The sequence below is a fragment of the Trichosurus vulpecula genome, chromosome 4 (genome assembly GCF_011100635.1).
Source record: "Trichosurus vulpecula isolate mTriVul1 chromosome 4, mTriVul1.pri, whole genome shotgun sequence".
Classification (NCBI taxonomy): domain Eukaryota; kingdom Metazoa; phylum Chordata; class Mammalia; order Diprotodontia; family Phalangeridae; genus Trichosurus; species Trichosurus vulpecula.
Genome location: NC_050576.1, coordinates 252,771,806 through 252,795,937, shown reverse-complemented (window position 1 = coordinate 252,795,937; position 24,132 = coordinate 252,771,806). Strand labels below are relative to the sequence as shown.

At 41.6% G+C, this 24,132-nt stretch overlaps 1 protein-coding gene across 1 annotated transcript in view; it reads right to left on the bottom strand.

Annotated features, from left to right (window-relative positions):
* KCNMB2 (potassium calcium-activated channel subfamily M regulatory beta subunit 2) overlaps positions 1–23,201 on the bottom strand; it is a gene marked incomplete in the record, with an annotated part of 286,588 nt that extends 263,387 nt beyond the window's left edge. The window contains 1 exon segment of the mRNA XM_036753732.1: positions 22,930–23,201.
* Between the last annotated feature and the right edge of the window lie 931 nt (positions 23,202–24,132).

Here is a 24,132-nt window from a genome sequence, read left to right as displayed (position 1 = left end):
TGCATTTGGATGCAAATGATAATAATTTCACAGTCATCTAGCTTTTTAGATTCCTCTATTTTTAGGGGAAAAGCAAAAGCAGGGATAATTATGATATTCTGCTGAGATAAAACAGTTACAAACAAATAAATCTGGCAGCTACCGAAGACCCTGTGGTCAAACTTGACTCAGATCCTTTAAAGAGAAATTTCATAGAGGAGCAGTGGTAATGCGCCATCGATAAAAAGATAAAGGCTGATTCGGGAAGAATAGGATGGGGGAGAGAAAAGGGAGTATATAAATTCACTGAGTTAAATTAGATTATAAAAGATAATAGAAGAGAGAAAGTGGGGCAGTTTTAGTATTTCACTGAAAATAGGGAAGTTAGTTCACTTTGTCTTAGAAATTTGAGAGGGAGGGAACAGATTGAATCCAGTTAAATTCTCCAAAAATTAAGCCCCTACTAAGTGCAGAGCACTGTTACCATATTTTAGGCACATGGAAAGTTTAGATAAGACTCAGTCCCTGACTTCATGGACCTTACTTTCTATTAGGAGGATACAGCAAATACATAAGCAAAGTACAAAATAATATGCAAAAATACATAATACAAATAAATATAATCATTTGGCAAGTACTTATTAAATGCCTACTATGTGCCAGGCACTGTGTTAGCCTTTAGGGATACATCAGAACAAATAATGTCTGAAAATGTAGAGGAGGTATGAGCAAAATACTTCGCCAGTTCCCCAAGTGACCTTGGGAGAGGCGATCTTGGAAGGCTTCTAACAGGAAGTTCCATATGAGCCAAGGTTCTAAGAGATGGTGGGAATTCCAGAGAAAGAGGAAGATTGTGGGAGAGGGGCAGGAAGTATTCTAGGAATAGGGAACCATGAGAGCAAGGATATGGGGATAGGAAGACTTGGAATCTGTACATGAAATCAAGAGTTGTCCAGTTTGTCCAACAAATTAAATCCAATAAAAATAGTCATAGAATTGGAAGGGTGAAAGGGCCATCTGATTCAACCTTGCAAAAAAAGAATCTGTATTATAAGCTGTCCAATAAATGGTCATCCAGATTCTTCTTGAAGACCTCCAGTGTCTGGGAACAAAGTACTTCTTGAACCTGCCATTTCCACTTAGGAGCAGCTCCCATTGCTACAAGTTTTTCTTGACCTCTAAATGGTCTTCTTTGAAACTTCTATGACTTGGTTCTGGTTTTGTCTTCAAGGTCCATATAGACCTTCCATATGACAGTCCTTCAAAGACTTGAATACAGCGTTATGTTCCCCTTCCCTCCCTGACTCCTTGTCATCTCTAGGATAAACATGACCAGTTTTTTCAACTGATCCTCTTAGGACAAAGAACTCAAGGCCCTTCAATATCTCAGTTACCCTACTCTGGACACGGGGCAGCTAAGTGGGTGCAGTGGATAGAATGCCAGGCCTGGAGTCAGGAAGACTCATCTTCCTGAGTTCGAATCTGGCCTCAGACACTTACTAGCTTTGTGACTTAGGGCAAGTCTCTGAAATTTTTTTGCCTCAGTTTCTTCATCTGTAAAATGAGCTAAAAAAGGAAACAGCAAACCACTCCATTATCTTTGCTAAGAAAAACCCAAGTGAGGTCATGAAGAGTCAGATGTGACTGGACAACAACAAGCTCTGGAAACTGGTTTCTCAAGTGACTTTGTTAAGGGCCTATCAAATATGAAGAAATGTTCATGCTCATGGCTGGGACCTTAAAGATAAAAAAATATGAATGTCCCTGTCCTCAGGAAGTTTGCATTTGATTTGGAGTTTACATTTCAGTTGGGTTGGATCAGGATGAGTCTGACATGGCTGAAACGACTGAGCAACAAAAGATTGAGTCAGTGGAAGGGCTTCTAGATTGTCCAGGCCTTGAGTGTCAGGCATGAGTAGTTTGAACTCCCCATGCAGACAAAAGTCGAATGCGTTTCCCATCCTCCACCCCCACAAAAGAAGTGTAAGAAAAACTAGACAGGATTTGATAATTCATGGGGGAGAGGTGATTAAGAGTGGCAAACCTGTTCTCACATTTGACCCTCATTACTGATGCTCAGGAAGGAATTAGGACTAGAATAACTAGTTAGCATTTTTATAGCACTTTACCGATGTTATCCTATTTGATTGTCACAACTACCTGTGAAGTAGATGCTATTATTATCCCCATTTTACAGATAAGGAAACTGAGATAGACAGCGTCCACTCACAGCTAGTAAATACCTGAGGTCATGTTTGAACTCAGATCTTCCTGACTCCAAGTCCAGTGCTTTAATCCAATGGACAGACACCTAGCTACCTCTGACATGTAGCTGGATCAGCATCCCATGGTTACTCTTTGTAAAGCATAAGGTGTTTGTAAAACATCAGTGTTATGATGGCATATTAGCAGCTGCCTGAGAACTGAAGAGATCAATCTATCAATAAACATTCGTTAGATACCTACTGTATGCCCAACAATAGGGATATAAGGGCAAAAGTGAAACTGTTCCTGCCCTCAAGGAGTTTATATATATATATATATTTTTTTTTTGAATAAAAGGTCCATATTATTATGTCCACTCCCTCTAGAATGCCTCTCTCAACAGGCCTATATCTCTAGTATTAGTTGCCTGAGGCTCAGAGGGGTTAAGTGATTTGCTCAGGGTCACACAGCTTATAATCGACTGAGGCAGAACTGGAATCAGGGTTTTTCTGCCTCTTCATGCAGTATTCGTCCACTACACCTGATTGCTTCTGATAAGGCTGAATATATGGATGTGAGGAGAAAAGAGATTGATTTTAATCGGACAAAAGGGGATAGGCATGTACCTCTTTCTCTGTTAGGTGAATCTTCACCTCTCATGAGTGAAAAGTGGTTGATAAAATCTCTTCTCCCTTGCTAGAAGCTGATCTTGATGGGGATGCCAGCCCAGTCACCTTAGAGACCTTCAAATCTGTTGTCTCTGGGTTTGTTGAACCAGTGGCCCCTGGGTAGCCCCAAAGACAGCCATAGAGCAGGGGTGAATTACCATGTGACAAGATGAAGATATTTGTTCTCAGGGTCCACTGCATTAGCAGGAACCTTTGGGGGAAGGCATCATCTGCTTCGTAGGAGACATTTGACAGAAAGGTGCGATAGGGAGTAGATTCTCAGTGGAGAACTTTTCTAGGACTGACAGTTAATGGCAGGCATCAAGGGACCCCCCTGCCCCAAAGACAGGGGTGCAGGATTTCCCTGCTTCTCATCCCTTGTACAGCAAACATGAAACATGAAGCCTTGTCTTGGGTGACTGAATGCAGAGAGAAAATTGTCAGAGCATAGAAATGGCAGAAATATCTTTCTAGCTCATTTGCCTTTATAGACACCAAAGGCAGGTATTTCCTTGGTTTCCACTTTTTCTCTAGGTTAGCTAAGTTGCAAAGTCTTTTTTAATGATGGTATATAAAAAGACTTAGAGAGACAGAAGTGAATTCTTTTCCTCTGAAGATAACAGTGAAAAATAGTACTTTAGTGATTAACGATAATAAAAACTATTAAAGTCTGGAAGGATAATAGAACTAGAGCTGGGAAACACTTTAGTAGTCATCTATTCCAGCCCTTTCATTTTATGAATGAAGAAACTGAGGCCCAAGGAGGTTAAATAAGTTATCCAAGAACACACAGGTAGAGGAAGGTAAACTGCCTTAGCCCTAGAGAAAGCCATGCAACAGAGCATAGACATTTGTAGAAATCCAAACATCTTTATGTCTAGTCTTCACTTAAAGGGATACTTATCTTAATTTAAAATATAATTTTCAGATATAGCTAGCTTTTGGCTATGGTGAAGATTCCATTCAGTTCACTTGCTTTAAAATAGGAATCAATCAATGTGCAGTTTTTGAATGCCCATTAAGCGCCAGGCACTATGTTAGACACGGGGTATACAGGGACAACAATGAAATCCCTACTTGAAAATTCCTAGACAAGAGAATGCTGTATTCTTGACTATTTGAGGCCCAAATAGATGACACAACTTTACTAATTTGACTCACTTTCTCAAGGGATCACCATCACCACAAATATCATCATCATCATCATCACCACCACCATCACCACCACCACCACCACCATCACAACAAATATCATCATCATCATCATAATCATCATCGCCACCATCATCACCATCATTGTTATAATCATCATCACATTTTATTAATAAGCCATAAGCCTACAGAAATATTTTTTGAATAAACAGTCATTATCGTTTGACAGTTAAACGCCAATGGATTTCTTAAAGGCAACTGAAAATGACTCACCTACAGATGAAGTCTATGAAAAGGCCAAGATTTAAGAATTGAATCAAAAACCCCTCTATGAGTGACACCCACATCAACAACATGTCAACAAAGGAGCGTTAAACAAGTGACTCTCCTGAAAATTTTCTTTTGTGACAATGGAGGGATTTATGTGGCACGTAAGTACCACCATACATTACAGAAGGGTTATTTTTCAGGAGTCCAGACTAAGTGGTCAATGTAGATTATGCAAGGAGATGGTCAAAGCTGTGCAACACATCACTGTAGGCTGCAAAAATTTACCACTCACTGAATTCCTAGCAGGGCATGCCTTAGTGGCTAGAATTATACATCAGAAGCTCACTGTCCTTTATGGACTGATAGATGAAAGATTCCCATGCTACAAATATAGACCTCAGAATGTCCTTGAGAGCTCAGCCAGGAAACCACTAGTACAAAATATCATCACAGGGGAAAAAATAACTGTTGCTCACAACTGCTTAAATGTAGCACAGATCTATTAAAAAACTTTCAATAGATGTCATTATACCCAACGTGCACAATCTCCAGGATATATGGCACATGTAAGTTTACTCAAAAAACATGTGAAAGGTACATTTGTTGCTGTTGTTTTTATTGTTGTGAGAAATCATGATGCCTTGGTAAAGGTCATGTAAGACCACTTCAAGGAGAGGGGAAAAATTTAATAGTGAAAGATGCCTTCTTAGAATGGTTTAAAGTTCTACCAATTTCATCTAAAATTTCTTCTTCCAGAATCTTAATTCTATGACTCAAGTAGCCAGACACTATGGACAAGTCTGCATTTCCCTCATTTAAATTTAGAGACTCGCAGGGTGACTTGATTAAAGCAAAACCAGCACAATACATAATAGTATAATTTTATATTCTTTACTATTAGTATTATGCCCATTATACAGATGAGAAATTGAATGTCAGAGAAGTTAAGTGACTTGCCTGTGGTCATGCAACTAGTAAATGTATGTGTAGGGTGCAGGAAGTATGTCCAATTCTTTCTGAAACCAAATTGTCTATACCATCCTGTGACAAAGCCAAGGAGTTTCTTTTTCTTTCTGTTGGCTGATTCAAAACATTAAAAAATGCTTTTGCAGTCCAACCAGGAGCTATGCAACATTGTCATGACTTTAGACAAATAATGTATAGGTACCAAATATAGGACTTGATACTATCTTGCTAAGTAATGAGCAAACAGGAGTGGCATCCTTTTATAATATGCCATCAAGACACCCTCTCCCTGCACCCCGGGCCATTTGTTCACTTCTCCCCACCTTAATCAGCACCTTCCTCCCTTTTCTATTCTTGATCTATAGAATCCATATCCCCAGACACTAGGGAAATTAATCTGTTTAGTTTTGGAACTCTTGCCCTGGGGCTGATCACACACTAGACCATGCTTCACTTCCCATCCAGTCATCCACCTGGGCACAGGAATCCAATCAATACTACTACTGCTTTTGAAAAGGACATGTTTATTGACTGCCCTTTGATTAACTCTCTGTTCTTTTGACTTCCCTGACCACAATTTCTTTTTCTGGCCACTATTCTCCTTGCAAACTCTCTGAAGGTAGGGATGATTTCATTTATTATATCATATGCTCAGGCAGTCAATAAAAGCACAAGGAAACAAAAAGAAGCAAAAGGTAGTCTCTGCCTTCAAGGGGCTCAGAATCTAATGGGGAGACAATAAGCAAACGAGTATGTACAAACAAATGATATGCAGGATAAATAGAAAATAATTAAAAGAAGGAATGCATTAGCATTAGGAGGGATTAGGGAAGCCTTTCTACTAAAGATGGGATTTTTGTTGGGATTTAAAGGAAGCCAAGAGGTGGAGACAGCAGGGGAGAAGATTCCAAGGATGGGGGACAGCCAAAGAAAATACTCAAAGCTGAGAAATGGAGTTTCTTGCTTGTTCAACCGCAGGAGGCCACCATCACTGGAACAAAATAACAGTTGGGGAGTAAGTCGTAAGAGATTTAGAAAGGTAGGGAGGAGCTGTAATGAAGGACTTTAAAGCCAAATAGAGGATTTTGTATTGCCCACCATTTAGAACAGTGCCTGATCATAAACAGGGCTTAATAAATGCTTTTTATTCTTTCATACAAATGTGCCAATCAAGGGAAACACTAGATAGAGGGGTGGTCACAACTTCACATTTTGTAGCTAGAGCAGTGGATTTACCCGGCCCTCTGGCTGTTTGGGGTTATATTTGTCCTCCCTTCTTACTCTTGGTCAAGGGACATAGCTCATCTCTCCCTTTCATACTCTTCACTCTTTGCACTCCAGACAAACCAGCATCCTTGCTGTTCCTCATATGCAACATTCCATCAGTGAAATGTGTGTAGGTCTTGTCAGAGGGTCTTCCCCCATACCTAGAGTTGCCTCCTTCCTCATCTCCTTCTCACATAATCTTTAGTGTTCTTCAAAGCTCAATTCAGTCACCGCCATGTACATGAGGTATTTCCTGATCTCTTAATTGTTAATGCCTTCTGTGCTGGAAATTATCTTATATTAATTACAATATTATTTATGAAATTTATTATAACATCATATTATTCATAAATTTATTATGTTATGTTATTATATATTTATTGTGACATTTATTTTGTGTGCATTTTTGCATTTACTTAGGATTACAGATCTAGAAAGGACCCAATATGCATGCACAATTTTGTGGAATAGAATAAAGAATTCTGGTGGGTAAGGGCTGTTTTACCTTTTTTTCCTTTTGTATTCTTAGAGCCTGGTACATAGTACCATGTGTTTAATAAATGTTTGCAGATTCAATTATTTTGTGTCTATACTTCCTCAGGGCTGAACAAACTCACAATGTGATGGAAGCAACTTTTCTCCTCTGGCCACCATGATAGGAGGCAATGAAATCATCTGATATTTTATATTCTCAGTCACAATTCAGAAGCAGCCTCGACAAAGAGGAACACTCTGTTGGTTAAATGATTCTGGTGGGGGATCCTCTGGGTATAAATTCCATCTGGTTGCCATAATTTCATACAGTGCCCATGTTCCCTCTGGGTTCTGTGATGTTTCCATTCTCCATAGTCCATGTTGCAATTCATTCCAGAGTAGTTCTGAATAGTCAAGTTAAGTCATAGTGAGGACCTTCAGCCTGGCATTTAAAGTCCTCCACCATTTCCTCCCATCTATCTTTCAGATTTATTTCATGTCACTTTTCTTCAAACAGTCTTTGATCCAGACCAACTTGAGTTCCTATTAGCTGATTCTGGTTTTCATGTTCCATTTACATGCCTTTGTAGGGCTGGTGCTCAGTGTGAGTCATGCACTCCCTCCTCACCTTCAATCTATTTAATACTGAGGTTCCTTCAAGCACAACGCAGGAGCCAAATCCTATGACACCTTTCTTAATTACCCAAAGTAAAACAAAACAAAAAACCAAAATGCATTTCTTCCTGAAATTACTATGTAATATTTTAATTAGTTCTTTTAACTTTCTATAGACTTCATTACGCACTTCCCATACCCAATGGAATATTAGATCCTCGAGAGTAGGGGTTGTTTCCTATTTTATCCTCATTGCTTAGAACAGTGACTAATCTATAGTAAGTAACAGATACATGTTGGGTGAGTTGATTTGACTTCCTTGCTTACTACTGGTATTGGCTACAACCATGACCAGCAGCTGGGTCAGGAAAACATGATTAGAAGACAGCTTTGACAAGGTTTGGAGGGAGAGAGACTGCCCAGCTCTTCAGTCACTATACATACCTTTATGTGTCTTACAACAGCATCACCTTGAAAAGAACTGCATTTCCCTCAGATCAATGTACATTCCAATTACATGGTAGTTTTTTTATCCCTTTTGTACTGGTTCCCATTGTGTTCTTTTCTTTCCAATTTGACTTCAAGAGACACTAAATCCACTTGTCAGTGGAGAAATGGATTTAGGAGACTAGAGAACAGATTGTAATAGATACTTTCTTGCCATTTGTCTCTGTAACAGGACTATTTCCTAAGCCTTTTCAGGCCCGACCAGAGTCTCAGGTTTGGTAGCAGGTTATCTTAGCTTCTGTTTTCTGGTGGCTGTTGAATTTATTTCTTTCCCTTAATTCTCTCTTGGGTCTTTCCAGCAGGAAATGACCCTGCAATTGCTACGTGGTTTTTTTACATTTTATAAGGATATAAGGGCATCCGGGTGTCTGTATCAATCAATTTCCCTTACTGATGTTGCTGAATATTTAACATATGGTCTTGTAGTACTCTTTGAAAGTGAATTCCAAGTAGAAGGTAAAGAACAGACTTACTAGGATGAAGAAGATAGAGGAACTGAGTTAGCTCTTAAAAAACCTCTCCCTTCTTCAAATGTTTGGTTATTTTCTCTCTGTTGGGTGGGAATGTAATATTCTTCTTTTGAATCTTATTTGGAACATTTCTTCATTTGTGACACTCAGAAGTCAGTAAGTTTTTTTTTCCTCTGCTGATCTCTCCAAAATACTCAAAGAGATCTATTATCTCATCAATTTAGGAATTCCCTACAATGATGCAAATCACGAACTATCTATGACTGTTCCTTATGTTTCTTTGCTCTCATGCCCTTCTTATGATAATATAAATAATAACAGCGTTTGTATAGTATGTGCCTTATGAATATTATCCTATTTTATTATCAGAACAACCCTGGAAGGTAGGTGCTATCATTATCTCCTTTTTACAGATGGTGAAACTGAGACAGGCAGAGGTTAAGTGATTTCTCCATCATCACAGAACTACTAAGAATCTGAGACCAAATTTAAATTCGGGTTTTTCTGATTCCAGGCCCAGCAGATCCAGCATTTGATCCACTGAACCACCTAGGTGCATTTGCTACAGAGGTCCTCCCAACATGCTCGAGGCCTTTCTTATTCTCTCCAGACATTGTAAGCATGTCATTACAGTCCTGGGGTCATCCATCTATCATCCTTCATTCTTGCCAATGGAAAAAAATCTTCTTTTCCTGTCATATAATTTCTTGAGGATATTCCTATTTTATTCCTATTCTTAGAGTTCCTTATCTTCAACATAATAGTCCAAAACAGAATTCATTGTTACCCCGCCTCCCAAAAAACCCTTACCCTTATTCATAAAGCTTTTGTTACTGTTAAGGATACCACTATCCTTCCTGCACCTGGAATATTGACCTTGGTGTCATCCTGGACGCCTCACTCAGACTCACCCCACATATCGAGTCCGTTTCCAAATCTTGTTTTTTTTTTTTTTTTTTTTTTTACTTTCCCATGATCTCTTCTAAGGGTCCTCTTTACCTCACTCACACAGTCTCCACCCTAGTTCAAGGTCTCATCATCTCTCCTGAACTCTTACAATAGCCTTCCAACTGGTCCCCCTGGCTTCAGTCACTACCCACCCCAATCCATTCTCAGCTGATAAGGTAATTTTTCTAAAGTGTAGGTCTGACCATGTTACCTCCTTGCTCAATAAACTCCAGGATCTCCTTATTACCTCTAGGATGCAATATAAATGCTGCCATGAAAGGACTTTGATTTCTTTCCTGCCCTTTTATACTTTACTCCATTCACATACCCTGTGGTCTAGCAACACTTGTTTACTTGGGATTACTCGTGTACTTAAATGCATATAACACTCCTCTTTCTCCATGCCTTTGCTCCAACTTTCTCTCACGCCTATATTTGTTTTTCCTCCTCTCTTCTCCCTCTCAAATCTCTTGGCTTCCTTCAAGATGCAGATCAAATCTGATCCTTTATAGGAGGCCTTTCTTGGTCCACCCAGTTGCTGGTGCCCGCTCATGTGGCTTTGCTTTCCATCAAATCTGTACATATCATGTATTTTGTTGCTTTTGCTGTTTTGTTCAGTCATTTCCAATTCTTCGTGACCCCATTTGGGGTTTTATTGGTAAAGATACTAGAGTGGTTTGCCATTTCCTTCTCCAGCTCATTTCACAGATGAGGAAAGCAAGACAAACAGGGCTAAGTGACTTGTCCAGGGTCACACAGCTCATAAGTCTCTGAGGCCAGATTTGAATCCAGGAAGATGAGTCTTCTTGACTTCAGTCTGAGTGCTTAGTGTGCTATAGCAACCCCAACTGCCATCATGTATGCGCCTAATTATTTCTTTTGACTCAGGGGTCATAGTAGCTATCTTCAAATATTTGGAAGAATGGCTAGGCTTAGATCAGTTTTCTTAGGTCATCTGGAACAAGAGCAATGGTGTAAGTTGCCACAAAGGCAATTCAGTCTTGTTGTCAGGCAAAACTTCCTGGCAATCAGAATGACCCCAAAGTGGAATGGGACATCTTGGGAGGTGGTGGGTTCCCTCCACTTTTAGAGCTACAAGAAAAAGTCAGATTATCAGCTATTAGGGATGTTCTAGTAGGATTTCCTTTTGTGTATTGGTTAGAACAGATGTCCACTAGGAGCCCCAGCTCTCAAATTCTATTGTTCTTTGATTCTGACAGGTTCAAATCCTTTCTTTGATCTGTGTGGCTTTGGGGAGTTACTTCCCCTCTCCAGGACTCAGTTTCCTTATCTGTAACCTAAGGAAGTCAGATGTTATATATGGCCTTTGTGGTAGCTTTCACCTCTAGAGCTATGATCCTAAGTTTTGGAAGAGCAGCTGATCTGCACTAAGAGAGTAAGTTTCCATACAAGGAGTTCCCCAAACTGATGATATCATAGGTACAAACTAATTATTCACACACAGAGATATACAGACACATGATAGAGACAGAGATGAACACATACATGTACATGTGTATATATGTATATGATAAATGTGTATGTATTTAAAGAAGCTGAGTTCCATATATATAATATTCCCTAGTATTTATGTGGCTCGTTGGATAGTGCTCTGGACCTGGAGTTCATCCAGATCTGAGTTCAAATCTGGCCTCAGATTTGTCCTAGGTAACCTTTCTTAACCTCTCTGTCTGCCTCAGCTTCCTCAATTGTAGGAGGAACCCCTCCTGGTTATTGTGAGGATTAAATGAGATTTTTGTAAAGTGCTTTCATGGCTTATAGTTAAATATTCAATAAATGTTTGTTTCCTTATATCCTGGTGATTTAGTGAGCCTCCAGTGACTAGCAAAGAATTATTGGCCAAGAGACTCAGGTGAGAGTTTTACCTTTATACTTAACTGGCTTTTTGATGCTGAATCAGCTCCAGTTAAAGTCAGGGACTTCTGGATTTTGGTGTCTTCAGTGTCTCCCAATCATACCCTTCCCTAACAGCCTCATAAGATTACAGGAATAAATTGATACCAAGGAGAATGTCCTCCTCTTGTTCCCTCCCACCATAAAGGATCCCCGGTGATATTATCTTCCAATCTAAGAAACAAGTTGAAATAGTTTTGCAAACTTCCCAGAAGCTCAAATATCAACCAGTAACAAATAAAGATCTATCAAGTTTGATGGACTTCCCAAACACTTTTTAACTTCCTGAAAGGGAAGCAGCTGGGACATCAGGGCATGCCAATCAATCTTCTCTCCTGCTTGAAAAGCCGCAGTGCCTCTAGGAGGAAATTCGGGCTTTCCTTCTTGGCATTTGGATCCAGCCTCTTTTTCCAGACTGATTTGACCTTCCTCCCCTTCATGCTCTTCTGCTCTGGAGAAGCTGTCCTACTGGCTGTGGTCCCTGAACTTTGTCATTCCAGCCTAGCATCTCATTTCCTTCCTATGTGCCTCTGTTTAGGCTGTGCTCCATACTTGGAATGCACCCCACCCCTGCTGTTCTTAGAAGCCCTAGCTTCTTTTAAGGATCTTCTCAAGTTCTACCTTCTACATGAAACTTTTCTTCATTCCCCCCAAGTTGTTACTGTCCTGCTTAACCCCACCATATTTTTTACATATTTTGTATTTACTGATATGTCTACATGTCTCCTTACCTCCCTCCTGCCCCCAAGATGTATGTTCCTTAAGGACAGGAACTATTTTATTTTACCTTTCTATTCTGAGGGTCTAACACACCATTGGTGTTTAGTAAATGCTTGCAGAATGGATCAAGCAACAAACGTTTATTAAGGACCTACTATGTGCCAGATGTGGTGCTAGGTGCTGGGGAGATGAAGACCTAAAACAGTTTATACTTTATCAGAGGAGACACCACGCACAAATATGTGTATATACAGAATAAATACAAGGTCACACTCTAAGCAAACATCTATAGAGAACTCTAAAGGGCTTTACATAGATTACTTCATTGGATTTGATCTTCACAATAACCCTGTGAAGTAGGTACTCTGATTATCCCCATTTTAAAGATGAAGAAACTACAGCTGAGAGAGGTTTAAGTGCCTTGCCCAGGGTCACAGACCTAATAACTGCAGGAGGCAAGATTCGAACTCAGTCCTCTCTGACTCTAAGTATGGCATACTGCTCCACCTCATCATGCCAATTTTGAGGCAGAAAGGAGGCAGACACAGTAGTGAATAGTGTGCTGAACTTGAAGTCAAGAAAATCTGGGTTCAAATCCTACCTCAAATATTTACTGTATCTGTAACCCCGGCAAGTCACAACTTTTCTCAGCTCAGTTTCTTCATCCATAAGAGTGTTGGATATGAAAACCTCTAAGGTCCCTCCCAGCTTTCAATCTATGATCCTATCAAATATTTGGATGATAAATATTCAGTGCTTCCTCCCAGGAAGCTAGGTCCTGGCTAAAGGACAGCTGGATTGGGGATACTACCTGTCCTCCATGAGCTAACAGTCCCATTACCTGTTGGAAAATGGATTTTAGCTGCGTTCTTTACTCTCTCCCAGTCTAAATAGTTGAGTTTACTGGGGGAATGGATCGAGCTTTGCTCTTCAAAAAGTTCTGGAGTTGAAACTTCACAGTGGATAGACTTTTTACACATGGTGCACGTTAGGCTCTTTACCTTCTTGGGGTAAATGTTAGGCAAAGTTAAGCCAGATGCTTTGCTGTCCAGAAGGATAAATATCTTGTCTCTATCAGCTAAGAAGTCAGACAGCTGGATATTTTGACAGCTGGTGTGTTTCTTCCATTCCCTCAGCTCAGATTCTCACCCAGGCTCATCTCTTGTTGCTGCTTTGATTAGACCAGAGATGGCATTTTCAGACATCTGGGGTTCAAAGCTGCCAGACTGGGAGTCAGCCCCAAATAGAAAGATCGACAGTGTGCTTTTTAGCAACACCAAAAGAGCACAGGTGCCCTTGGTAGACAATAGGGAAAGGGAGGGTGTAGCAATCCAAAAGAGAATCTGATAGGAGCAGGAGAATATAAAGAGAAGAGGGGAAGAGTGCAGGGGAAGGGAATGGTTACTGCACATAGAGAATCTCCAGGCATTGCTTCCCTAGTTTAATAGAATGTCCTATTTCTAAGGAGACTTTTATTTGGCTACAATCTAGGTGGTTCTTTCTTCTTGATTCTAAGCCTGATTTCTGTAGCACTTAACATTTGATATGGAAGACACTAATATTCTCATAGCACAAGTCTGATTGTGTCATGATCCTTTCTCTCCCCAGGAACCTTTGGTGGCTCCCTCTTGTTTCTAGCATAAATACAAACTTTTCAGTTTGGCTCTTAAGGCCAGTCACATTCTGGTGCTAGCTTACCCTTCCAAGCTTATTGAACACGATTCCCCTTTGTGTTCTTGCCAACTGGCCTCCTTGCATTTATCTGTACATGACATTTCATCTGCAATCTGCATGCCTTTTTACAAGCTCTCCCCCATGCCTGGAATGTACTGCCTCCTCACCTGTCTCAAAGAATTTCCAACCCCTTTCAAGGTTCAGTTCAACTGCTACCTTCCACAGGAAGCCTAGTCTTCTTCGCCATCCCCTCCCACTGGCTAGTCTCCTCATATGTATATTTTTCATTTATTTGACAATGTATGCAGTGCTTCTCCCTAATAGCATGTAAACTTCTTGAAGATTGTTTCAATCTTGCCTTTATATCCCCGAGTGCCTAGCATAGTGCTTAGAAAATAGTAGGTGCTTAATTAATGTTTGTTTATTGTTGAACTTGAAAGGCACTCCAGTATAGATAGAATGAACAGAATTTCAGAGATGGAAAAGAATTTAAAATCCAACCTGTTCAAGATTGAATCCCATCTGTAGCATCTCTGAAAAGTGGTTATCCAGGTGCTTCTTGAAGACCCACAGTAGTGGGAACTCTCTACCTCACAAGACACTTTTAAACAGTTCTACTAAGATGTTTTTCTTAATCTAGTGCTTAAATCTGCTTTACACAGGACTTAAAAAGAAAGAAAGGAAAATCCATCATACTTTTGGAGAATATTTTCCCCATTGCTATTTGTAGAAAGTCTGGGGCTAATTGTATTTGTAAAATTGTAATTTGGGAAGGCATCACAGGATCATAATTATAAGACCTAGCATTGGTTCAAACCTAGTTCTCAGTAGATCAAGCGCTAACAGGTATCTGGATAAAGCCTAGGTTCATAAGAGATAGATATACAGGTAAACTGAAGTAATAGGCATTTATAATCGAGCCTTTCTCCTATCCAATGCATCTTTGACCTAGCTGATCAATAATCTTTTTAATGTATCAATTTGATCATGTAGCTCCCTATTGCCTTTAAGATAAAAACACAAAATCCTCTTCAGTTTGGCCTTTAAATGCCTTCATATTCTGTCTCTAGTTCACTGTTCCAGGATAATGTCATATGACACCCCTTCAGGTATTCCATATGCCAGCCAAGTTGGTCTATTTACTGTTCCCCAAACTCAGCATTCCATCTTCTGCCTTCATTCCTTCGCAGAAGTCATTCCCCTCTCTTTACCTAGGCATCTTAGAATTCCACCTTTCTTCAAGGCTCAGATCATGGCAAGTTCCAGATGTCCCTAGATGTTAATATATTCTCTCGCCTGAAATCTCCATATATGTATTTTTTAACTTGTGCATATGCCGTATCTCTCTTCTCTCCCTTAGAATGCAAAATCCTTGAGGCCAGAGACTGTTTTTGTATATTTGTGTCCCCAGAATCTAGGACAATACCTGCCACAGAGTAGGGGTTTAATAAGTTGGTTTCGAATTGCATTGAGGTCCTCTTAAAATATGGATGTCAAAGTTTTGTTGTTGCTATGTCTAAGATTCTCTTTGCATTTGTAATTTGTTGTGCTAAATCTGGAGTAATTAATGATGCTGGGGTCAATTTCATGGACTTTGCACAGTTTGGTCATGTTTTGGGGCCTGTCTTCATTCTGACACCATTTATCAGGGATAGTCAGTGGAGCCTGAGCCAGGGATGAGGAAGCCTGGGAAAATTGGAAGTTTGCCTTTGACAAACCTCAGGGAAGAGGCATAGATGGACTTCTTTGAACTTTTCTGCACACTATTATCAAACATAAAAAGCCACTAAACATGAAGCCAACTTGAAGAAGAAGATATTGAATAGGGATAAACAAATATATTACTTGCACTTATATAACAATTTAAGGTTTGAAAAGCACTCTCACTGTGTATATCAAGTATTTCTTCAGTGCCTACTATGTGCCAGGCCCTGTGCTAACTGCATTTGATGTTTTAATTAATTATAAAGTCTTGAATCCAGGTTCAAGAAATTCATTTCATAAATCCAAGCTGGAGGGTTTGGTGATGATGATATGGCTAGGCAAAAGTTTGTATGAAAAATATTTGGGATTGCTTCTTCAGTAGAAATGAACAGTATGTTGTGTCAGCCAAGAAAACTAATGCAATCTGAGACCATGTGAAAAGAGTTAATGAGTGTCTTGCACATGTTTACTTAGTCCTTGGCCAGCATGATCCTATGACTCTAGAAAGTCTTCAAAACCAAGAACCCCCTGGGCACTGAGGGAAGACAAGGATTTGGTGGAGTCTAGACCACTTAAATCTGCCAAATTTTGTCTCAGAAGGTCTTAGATTTTTATAGTGATTACATCACTTGGATTTGGAAGGGATCAGTTCTATCATTGTACAGATAAGGGAACTGAGCAATACAGGGAGCTGGGGGTAATTTGCCCAAGGTCACTAAGAACCCAGGTCTCCTGACTTCTAGTCTAGTGCTCTTGGGTTTGTTCTATGTCAGCAAGTCAGACTTCATATTCAAAGCTTGAAAACAGGCTGGTGAAGGACCAACATGAGATCTGTCTTCAAGATAGTTTTAGCCCCAAGACCTTAAACATGTGACACCTTTGACTGATGTATCACTATGATCTCCCCAGCCTGCTACTCAAAAACCTCCAGTGATTCCCCATACTAAAGTATACTAAAGTATAACCCCCTGATCCTGGCCACCGAGGTTCTTCACAACTGGACCCATATTTATCTTTCCACCCATATCCCATCCTACCCCACTTCATGCATGCTGTGGGCCAGCCCAAATGGCCTACTTGGGGCCCCTAGTTCTCATTCTACCCTCTCTTCTCTCTGTGGATTTATGCTCATTTAATCTTCTGAACTCGATTTCTGACTGGTGAAATCTCTTCCTTTTTTCTAGGATCAACTCAGAAGCCATTTTTCTCTATGGAGCCTTTCCCTGACCTCTCTGCAACACCCCAAGGTGATCTCATCACATTTCTTCTAAAACATTTGCTTATTCCATTCTTCCTTTTATGGTAATTATCTACATCCATATCTTCCTTCCACTATTAGCTTGTGTCATCTCTCTCTCTCTCTCTCTCTCTCTCTCTCTCTCTCTCTCTCTCTCTCTCTTTCTCTATCTTTCTCTTCTTCACTTTCTCCCCCTCCTTTTTCCCTCTCCCTCTTTCTTTCTTTCCCTATCCTCTTCCTTCTCTCTCCGTCTCTCAATCCCCCTCCCTTTCCTTCCTCTCTTGTACTTTCCTTCTCTCTGTCCCTCTCTTTCTCTCTCTCCTGACCTCTATTCCTCTCTCTCTCTCTCCCTCACTCCTTCCTTCCTCCATACTTCCTTACCTCACTCCATCTCTATCCATTCTTCCCTCTCTTTTTCTCTTCCCTCTCTCCCTTTTTCTTTTACTCTTTCCCTCCTTCCCTCTTCTTTCCTTCCTCCACATCTCCCTCCTTCTCTGTCTCTTTATCACCTTTCTCTTTTTCTCTCCTCTCCACCCACTCTCCCCTCCTCTTTCTTACTCTCTCCCTCCCTTTCCTCAATTTTTCCTGCTCCATGCCCCCCTCTCCCTCCCTCCTTCCTTTCCTCTCTGTATCTCTGCTTCTGCCTCTGTGTGTGGTCTACGTTTCTATCTGTCTCTCTTGGAATTAGGAATGTTTAGCCTCAGAAGAGAAAAGAAGGTGCCTGAGTAAGATGGCATGATATCTGCCTTAAAGTATTTGAAAGGATGAAAAATAACTCTTTTTGTCCTGCTTAGCCCCAGAAGGTGCAAGATTTAATGAAAGCAACAAACTTTCACCATCTTTAGAGCTGCCCCAGACTCTTACTCCACAGGCAATTTGGAGCAGAGGCTACAAGCTCCCTTGTCAGAAGGCATGTGGAGGGCATCCTTGCTGGTGTCACAGGTCTCTTCCAACTCACCTATCTTGTGATTCTTTCCTAGATGAGAGAAGTGGCAAAGAGGAGGAAGGGAGGGAAGAAACACAGAAAGAGGGAGAGAAGGCAGCTGCCAATTGAGTCCTATTTCCCTGTTCTGCTCTGACAGTGGGAACTGACCAAAGAGCTTAGCAATCAAGGATGAGCAGGCAGAGTATTGACTCAAGGACATTTGCTGAAGATGTCAGGAGGCCTGACATGCATGGTGTGTTTTATCATTACAGTTTGATTCAGTTTCCTGTAGGGGAGAAGGCTGTGGCAGTCTAGGAAATAACAGGCAGGACTGTAGACCTGAGGGTGAGGAGCAGAGTTTAGAGTTCCCTTGGAAGAAGAGGATTTAGTTACTGTGGTGGGAGAAGAGGCAAAGAAAGAGGAGAGAGGATTCAACAATTACTCCATATGCCCAACCACCATTATGGTAATACTTCATACAGTAACTACGGAAATGATGATAATGAGGAGCTTTACATAAGATCTGAAAATGTCAGAGCTGCAAGGGTACCCTAGAATTCATTCAATCCAACCTCATTCTACAGAGGAGTAATGTAGAGAGGAGAAACGACTTATCCATAGTCATACAGGCCATTAATGGCCAGAACCAATACTGGAACTCAGATCCCTTACATTCCTTGTCTCCAAGCTTTCTGTTGTATTACTCTGCCCCTTAGTCTCCTTATTTCAAAGTGGAGTACAGTACAGTGGAGAGGTACTAGGGTACACCAGCAATTTGGGAGTAGGAGGACCTCTGTTTGAGTCCTGGATTTGTTTCCTGTGTGACCTGTGGTACACCTACCTTCTTTGGGTCTTGGCTTCCATCCCTTTAAAATGAAGGCATTGGACTAGATGGCTTATTAATAAAAAGTTGGTATTTATATGATACTTTAGTGTTTCGAAACTGCTTCCATATATTCTCATTTGTTCCTCTATGGATGAGGAAACTGAGGCTCAGAGCCATAAAAGGACTTGCCCAGAGTGATGGGATCAGTGAGCTAGAGCAGGCAAATATCTCAGAGGCCATCGAGTCCAACCCATTCATTTTACAGATGAGGAAATTGAGGCCCAGGGAAGCTGTAAATGACTTAGCCAATGTCACTCAGGCAGTAAATACCAGAGGCAGGATTTGAATCCAGGTCCTCTGACTCCGAAGTGAATGCTGTCTCCATTGTATCATGCTGCTTGAGTAACACAGTTCACATACCTAGTACATGCCTGAGGTAGGGTTCAAACCCTCACCTTCTAAAATTCCAAGTCCAATATGCTATTCACTGAGCTATACTGCTTCTCAGTGTCCTTTCCACCTCTAAATATCACTATTTCTGTTCAGTTTAATTGAGTAGATTGGTGGTTTTTCTTTGCTAAATATAGCAGAGAGAAAATGAGGTTGGGGGTTTCACTTTTATGGATGAAAACTATCAATACTTTATTAAAGCTAGATGTCATACCCTGTCATGGTGTGCTGGCATCTATGGGATCCCAAATATATAAAGCATGGCTTAAGCATTGGCAAGTCCTAACAAACTGGAAAGATATAGAGACTATATGACCATTTTCTGGGGTCTAGCCTAACGTTGGGGAGACTTGTCTCCAGGCTGATGGATTTTCCAGCCACAGTCTCTCTCAAAGACTATCAAGGTGATGAGGGAGGACTTGAGACATACCTTGGAGAAGACAACTCAGACACTGAAGAAGTCAGAAATCTATGAAATAAATAACCAGCTGAATGAATTCTGAACCCAAAGTGTTTCGAATTTTGTTTCAAAAAAATCTAATTATCTGATCTGGTCATCTTCATGGCATAAACAAACAAAGGTAATGCCATCTCTCCCTCTTCCTTTTTGATGTTGTGTGCATATAGACTTGGATACAAACTCTAGAGACGAGAAGCAGTATCTTTAACATATTCTGGTGTTGCCATCCCACCGACCTGTGTTATTGGTGTTGTCTATGGGACAAATAAATCTCGTAGTTTGTGATTTGTTGTCAGCATCACTATAGCCAAAATAATATTGTTGTAGGCCACAGGGGTAGACTTAAAGGACCTGAGACTTTCCTTTGAAAAGAAATATTTGATATGATTGAGATCAAAGTTAATTCACTGAGCCTGGCAGGCTGAAAGACTTTTTTTAATGAAGCTAGTGTAGCAGTGAGTGGAACAGTGTGGTGTTATCAGCTTTTCACAATGGAAAGAGGAGGTGGTGAGAGAAAGGGAGGAGAGAGTGAGAGGAGAAGGGGAGAAAAGAAAGAGGATGAGAGAAGAGGGAGAGAGTGAGAGAAGGGGGGAGAGAGAGAAAAAGAGAGAGAAAGAGATGACAGAGAGCCTGAGAGAAAGCCAGAGAGAGATAGACAGATGGACAGAGAAATGAACTGAAATGGAGACAGAAAGAGATGACAGAGAGATAATGCACAGAGACAGAGTGAGAGAGAGGTGGGAGGGGGAGAGGGAGAGGGAGAGGGGAAGGAGGAGGTGAGGGAGGAAGAGTGGGAGGGGGAGGGAGAGGGAGAGGGAGGCAGGCAAGAGGCAATGTGGTACAATGGAAAGATCACTGACTTTAGAGTCCAAGTACCTGGTTAAAATCCTGGCTCTCTGCCCCTTAGGTGCAAGTTCAGCTTTTCTAGTGTGTTAGATCATCAGTAAAATGTTAGGGTTAGAATAGAAGACCTCTAAGGTCCCTTCCAGCTCTAAGTGTTTCATTGTTTCTTTTCCTTTAAAATAGATTTGTGATCTCATAGGTATGGGAGTCCCTGGCATGGGAAATCTGTCCACCTTGATAAGCTGTCTCTAATTTAGGATCATAGCATCACCAATTTAGAGTTGGAAGAGGTTTTACTATCCTCTTGTCCAGCCACTCATTTTACGGATGTGGACTGAGATCCAGAGAAGGCAGACATTTGCTCAAAGTTAAGTAGGTAGTAAGTGGCAGAGCTGGAATTGAATGTATAAATTCTTTGACTCCAAACCTTCCTTCTTATATCTGGTCTACAAGTGAGTTGCCTGGGGCACTGGGCAGCTGAGTGACTTGCCCTGGTCAGCCACACAATTAGTATGTATTAGGGGCAGGACTTGAATCCAGTTCTTCCTGGGTTAACCACAATGTCTCTCAACTGGAGATCTAGGATGCTAGTGTATATATATATATATATGTGTGTGTGTGTGTATGTGTATGTGTATGTGTATGTGTATATGTGTGCGCGCGTGTGTGTGTGTGTGTGTGTGTGTGTGCATATGGGACAGGGACTGGACCTATTATTTCATTGATATAGGGACCTCCCAAGTGAGAAAACTTGCCCAGGTCAGTACTTGCCCCATAGCTTACTCTTTTACAGAAATGTTCATTGGCTAGCCATGTGTCAAAGGCAGGATTAGAACCCAGGTCTTCTAGGCTCAGAGGCTAGCTCTCTCTCTACTATACCATACTGCCTTTTCTTTGGATATATACATGTGTATATATATATACATATATATATTATATACATATAATATATATGTATACACACACACACATATGTATATTTTGGGAGAGTAGGCTCAGTTTGCTAGAGCATGGTGCCTGTGAGGCCAAGGTCACAGATCCAGTTTAAGGCTAAGGCAGTATGTTCCACAGCCACAGCGTAGGTGACATAGGTCATCTGAACTGACTGTTATCTCAAAACCAAATGCTATCCATCACAGGAGGACTGGCTGAGACAGTACGTATAGCTCAGCATAATCTGTCACCACTTGTCGTTCAAAAATCAAAATAAAATATTACAAGCATTTCCATGCACAAACGCACAACCTGCACACAAAGAGACATTAAGGGAGGAAAGAAGAGTAAAGATAATATTTCACCTTCAATTCAGCACAAGGGTTTTTATTTTTTGTATTTTTTTTTTAGCAAAAAAGACATTATTAGGAATTAGAGAAGCAGCAAAAGAGGATAATTTGCTATTCTTTAAATATCCTATCCAGTGAAGTATCTTTATCATTGTTCAGAAGCCAACTTTTCCAAAGCAATGTTTTTGAACGCTGAAGATTGAAAAGTGTCACGGAAATCATTCATTGTGTTTTCGCTATTTCTCTGTGGTGAGGGTCAAAGGCAATGACAAATCCTCACACTCACAGCCCAGAACATGTCATATTTGGGATATCACCATTCCCTGTTATCGCTTGACATTTCCTTGTCAACTTAGGCAAAATGGAAAACACAATTGCGTCAAGGTGTGTAACTTTCCTTTGCAAATCACTTGATTTTCCCTTGTACTCTGAGAACACATTCGTCCATCCCTCTTTCAAGGAGAGACAGACTCTTGCTTCGGTTCTGTTCCCCAGAAATGTCTAACAAAATTCTCCTTGCCATCTGCAGTCGGGCAGTTGTTTGAAAGCAAAAGAGAGAGAAGCCAGGACGGAGAAAACCCCTGGTTTTTCCCTCTAGTCGGAAACTCTTATTTTAGTCTGTCCAAACAATGAGAGTAAACAGTGCGGACTAGGAAGTCCGTATGCAAAATGGATGGAGGCATATCCTTCGGATCAGGTAAAATTCAAATAGTTCTGTCTCGGGGATTACAGCACTGACTGCCCGGGTTTCCCCCTTTTAACTGATGGCAGAGGATATTCCTAAGCTCACTGAATGACCGTGCGAAAGCCTATTTCTTAGCTAACAGGTCTCCAGTCTAAAGGGCATCTGGTTCTCTACCCCCTCCCAACCTCTTTCAGTTCAGGAATCTCACGATCTCGCTGCTCTCTCCCCCACCGCAACGCCCCCCTCCCCCCTCGACCCCTGCTAACTCCTCACTCAGCCTAGCCAACAGCCTGACTAGCAGGGAAGAAAAGGGGCGCGCTTTTTCCTGCATGACCTCTACGTCTTCTAGTCCAGGGGCAAAGTAACGAGGGGTGTTCCGGGAGCACCCCAAGAGGCGGCAGCCAGCTGATCCTCGAAGCATCAGTTTTCTAAAGCCTCGCTCTCTCCCACTGCCAATCCTCTTTCTGTCCCGCTGCTCCTGCCTCCTCTGTTTCTCACTGGACCCCCAAGGAGGCCCCCGGGTTCCCCTCTGCGTTTCAGCCAGGGCAGCACATAGCTGTAATTCACCAGCTCGGCTAAAATTGACCAGTCCGGCTGCAATTGATCAGCTCGGCTCAGACAATGCCCACCTCACAAGCCGCCGCCCGGCACCCGCCGCTGCCGCCTTTGTTTGCCAAGCAAATCCTACCTCGGGCGAGCTGTCACATCTTCCTCCGGAGGAAGCCACGCGGAATGGTTAATAAGCAGCGACCCTGGGGAACCCTCCAGGCCGCCCTCCGCGGCTGCTCCACGCTGACATAGCGGCCAGGCAGTCTGGACCTTGCATGGCACAACCCCTGGGACCTCGGGGGCTGCAACACCCCGGGGATCAAAATGCCTGAAAGAGTTTGGAAGGACAACAGGAGAGACGGGCGCCCTTAGACAGCCATGCCTGGAATGAGTTCTTGGGAGCTGCGTGGAGGCGGCTGCAGCCTGGGTTTAAAGCATTCAGGAGAGAGGCTTGATTAGCCTATGATGGGCATGCTGTTTCTGTTTTTATTTAATACCGTAATAGGCTGTGTGGTAGCCTGGCTCTGATAGGTTTAGCGGCTCTTACCCACTGCTTTCAAATTCTCACATTTAAAAAAAAAGGAAAGGGGGTGGTGGTGATGGGGGGTGGGGAGAGGCTGCGCTCAAACGTTTTCTTTAAGGTAGAGAGACCACTACCTAGCGGATCAGATTTGCGAATCTTCCTTACGTATCAAACAGACCTGCCTGCCGTGGAAAATAAAGGCACTTGGAAACAAACGCCATTCTTAGAAGACACAAACAATCCCCAGGGAACAGTAATACCGCCCTCCCTTCGCAGCTTCCCATACAGCCGAGGACTGGAGCGTCAAGGAAGTGGATATATCCAGGTGGGAAAAGTTTCCACCATTTCCTCAACAGGAAGGCCAAGAGAAGCCGAGGTATCGGTATTCACCATATGTAACACGCTGGGTGCTGACCCGCCCATTAGACCGTAAACAGACAGAGAACACGCATATTCAGTGATTTGGCAACCCCAGCATCCAGGCAGAGCTGGACCAATCGGATCTCAGGCATTCGTTGTTCCAATGAAAAAGAAGCCACTTTTGGTAGCGGGGCTGCCTGTGGGTGCTACATGTTGATTTTATGAATGGCTAGGTAGACGTGGGATTCCGGGACATGGGAGAGACTTTTCTTACCCGGGTTTGAGCTGGTCTTCCAAATATCCAGAATAGCCAAACGACCAAGAAGTTACAGGGTCCTTTTCCAGAGTAGGGAGCATAAGAAACATAAACAAGCAAACCAAAAAAACTTTGCACAACCTCACTATAAGGCAGACTTGGTTTTAATTCTCTGCTTTTGAATTCAGTTTGAGGTTTGGTTT